At 47.1% G+C, this 3585-nt stretch overlaps 1 long non-coding RNA gene across 2 annotated transcripts; it reads right to left on the minus strand.

The window, feature by feature from the left end:
* Positions 1-280: 280 nt before the first annotated feature.
* LOC140908163 (uncharacterized) lies at positions 281-2362 on the minus strand. Of its 2 annotated transcripts, none has more exons than XR_012157788.1 (2): positions 1827-2362; positions 281-850 (listed from the first exon to the last, which is right to left on the minus strand). It is a non-coding gene; the product is annotated as an uncharacterized LOC140908163 (long non-coding RNA). The 2 variants fall into 2 exon arrangements; XR_012157789.1 differs by having other exon boundaries at positions 281-853.
* Between the last annotated feature and the right edge of the window lie 1223 nt (positions 2363-3585).

Genomic DNA, 3585 nt, shown 5'->3' on the forward strand with positions numbered 1-3585 from the left:
AGGGGGAGACATTTATGGCAGGGTGGGAGGTTGATGCAAATCGCCTGACTGCTGAATGCAGCCAGACATCAGGGCGGTTAGAAGAGCACAGCAGGAAGCGCTGTGCATCAGAGAAGCTTTGAAAACCAGTTTCATGACTGGCCAGGGTACTGTGTGACACTTCTGTTTGTTTCTCCTTGATGAAAACCCACCCCCTTGGTTGCCTCTAAATTCCCTGTAAGCCACCAGCCCTCCCCCCTTCGATCACATCTTGCTTGCAAAGGAAATAAAGTCACTATCATTTAAAAAACATGTATTCTTTATTAATTGATTATACAAATAGGGAGATAACTCACAAGGTAGCCTGGGTGGGGTGTGGGAGGAGGGTAGGAGGGAAGGAAAAGGCTACTTTAAAACTTGTTGAATGCCAGCCTTCTGTTGCTTGGGCTGTCCACTGGGGTGAGTGGTTGGGTGCCCGGAGCCTCCCACCCCACGTTCTTGGGTGTCTGGGTGAGGAGGCTATGGAACTTGGGGAGGAGGTAGGGCGGTTAAACAGGGGCTGCAGTGGCAGTCTGTGATCCCGCTGCCATTTGCAAACCTCCACCAGACACCGGAGCATGTCCGTTTGATCCCGCAATAGCCCCAGAGTTGCCTCATGCCTCCTCTGATCTTCCTGCCTCCACCTCTCCTCACGTTCATTGGTCACTGTCCTGTACTCTGCTATTGTGTCCCTCCACACATTCTGCTGAGCTCTGTCAGTGCCAGACGACTGCATGAGCTCAGAGAACATTTCGTCGCACAATCGTTTTTTTTCGCTGCCATATTGGAGATAGCTTTTGGGACTGTGGAGGGAGGCTTGAAAAATTTGCAGCTGCTGGAGGAAAAAAAGGGAGTGAAGTATTTTAAAAGATACATTTTACAGAACAATGGCTATACTCTTTCACGGTGAACAACACTATTCACATTACATAGCACATGTGATTTTGGTACAAGATCGCATTTTGAATCTTATATTGAGTGCCTGCGGCTTTGGTGTTAGAGATCATACACGCAGGGCCGGGCAACAGAATTCGGCTTGCAGGTGGCCATGGTAAGCCATAGTCTTTCGGCTTGTGCAACCTTCACAACAGCAGCGCCCTACTCTCCCATACCAAGCAAAGCATGTTGAGTTAGCCATTTAGTGCTGCGGTTTTCCTGTTAACTGCAGCAGCAGAAACCAAACTAACCCCCCCCACATCCAATTCTCTGGGATGATCGTTTACCTCTCCCCCCACCGCGTGGCTGGTATCAGGGAAGATCCCTGCTAGCCAAACACAAACAGCTCAGCACCAATGCCCCCCTCCCCTCACCACATTGCTAACTGCAGGGGGGATTTCTTCTCAGCCACAGGCAAACAGCCCAGTAGGAAAGGCCACCTCTGAATGTCCCCTTAATTAAATTCCCCTATTTCAACCAGGTTACCATGAACGATATCACTCTCCTGAGGATAACACAGAGAGATAAAGAACGGATGTTGCTTGAATGCCAGCAAACACCGGGACCATACGCTGCCATGGCTTTGTCATGTCAGATTACTTGCTACTAGCATGGCATGGTAAAGTGTCCTAACATGGAGGATGGAATAAGGCTGCTCCCCCCAGAAACCTTCTGCAAAGGCTTTTAGAGTACCTAGAGGAGAGCTTCATGGAGATGTCCCTGAAGGATTTCCGCTCCATCCCCAGACACGTTAACAGACTTTTCCAGTAGCTGTACTGGTCACGAATACATCCCAAGTCCTCAGGGCTACTTAATCATTAAAAAAACGCTTACTTTTATAACGTGTATTATATTTTAAAAGGTACACTCACCAGAGGTCCTTTCTCTGTCTTCGTTGGGTTGGGAGGGTATTTCAGTCAGGGTGATAAAAAGATCCTGGTGTCGGGGAGAATGGTGTGCTGTGTGCTCTCCTTAACCTTGTCCTCCTCCTCCTCATCTTCCCCATCCACAAAATCCTCAGGGATGGCGGAGAGTACCCTATCATCAGAGCCCACGGACAGGGGTGGGGTAGTGGTGGCGGCCCCCCTAGAATTGCATGCAGCTCAGCGTAGAAGCGGCATGTCTGGGGCTCTGTCCCGGAGCATCTGTTTGATTCTTTGGTTTTCTGGTACGCTTGTCTGAGCTCTTTAAGTTTCACGCGGCACTGTGTGGCATCCCTGCTGTAGCCTCTGTCCCTCATGGCCTCGGAGATTTTCTGAAATGTTTTGGCATTTTGTCTTTTGGAACGTAGTTCTGATAGCACAGATTCCTCTCCCCATACAGCAATCAGATCCCGTACCTCCCATTCAGTCCATGCTGGAACTCTTTTTCGATTCTGGGACTGCATGGTCACCTGTGCTGATGAGCTCGCCTGGCCAAACAGCAAATGAGATTCAAAAGTTCCCGGGGCTTTTCCTGTACACCTGGCCAGTACATCCGAGTTCAGAGTGCTGTCTAGAGTGGTCACAATGGTGCACTGTGGGATAGCTCCCAGAGGCCAATACCTTCGAATTGCATCCACACTAACCCTAATTCGAAATGGCAATGTTGATTTTAGCGCTAATCCCCTAACTGGGGAGGAGTACAGAAATCGGTATTAAGAGCCCTTTATGTTGAAAAAAAAATGGCTTCTTTGTGTGGACAGGTGCAGGGTTAATTCAATTTAATGCTGCTAAATCTGACAAACTCGTAATGTAGACGAGGCCTTAGAGAAGGGGGACTAGAGGAGTTAATTGCAGAGTGTGAGGTAAGAGTCAGATATAGAAGAAAAGAAAAATGTGGAAGGGAGAGAGAGGAAAAAGAAAAAAAATAAGGGATAGCACAAAGCAGCATATAAGTTTAATTTGTAGAAAGTTTGCTGATAAAATTAGTCATCCAATCAAGGAGCAGAAAATCTGTGAAGAGGTTTATATGATCATGGTGAAAAGTTAATAGTTAATAACCAAGACGAAGAATGCACAGGCTGAAATCTGTTTTGAAAATACATTCTTAAAAAAAATCTTGTCATGAATAATTTACAAGCAGAAAGTAGGTTAACTTCCTTCAGCCATGTCTATACTACAGACTTATGTTGACTCAAGTTACATCAGCATACAACTACAACAGTTAGTAAATTGCTTGTGCGTGTGCATATGTGGCTTTGTGTGTCACCAGGAGTGCGTGTAGCATTGTAGAGTGCACTATGGGTAGGTATCCTATGGTGCAGCTCTCCATTGTCCCGCATACTATCTTTTGGGAAGTGTTGGCAATGCATGATGGGACCAAAACAAGTCACTCAGGGGTAATTGGCAGCACGGGGTCAACTTCCCATAATGTTACCTGTATCCCATAATTTTCATGCCTTTTTTTCAAATCTGCATGGCCTTCCTTGCTGTCAGCCATCTCTGACAAAAGCATGATGCCTGCACAGCTCTACATTATTGTCATGAGTATTGCAAGCACAGGGCACATGATCCTGAGTATCTGAGGAGTCACAAGACGAACGAGTGGGGAACATGATGAATACCTGAAGGTCAGATTGATGTGTGTCATAGCGAGAACCAATTCAGGGTTGTCAGTGGCATTCACGGAGCAGCTGCAGATGGTGGAGTG

The sequence above is a fragment of the Lepidochelys kempii genome, chromosome 3 (assembly GCF_965140285.1).
Source record: "Lepidochelys kempii isolate rLepKem1 chromosome 3, rLepKem1.hap1, whole genome shotgun sequence".
Classification (NCBI taxonomy): Eukaryota; Metazoa; Chordata; order Testudines; family Cheloniidae; genus Lepidochelys; species Lepidochelys kempii.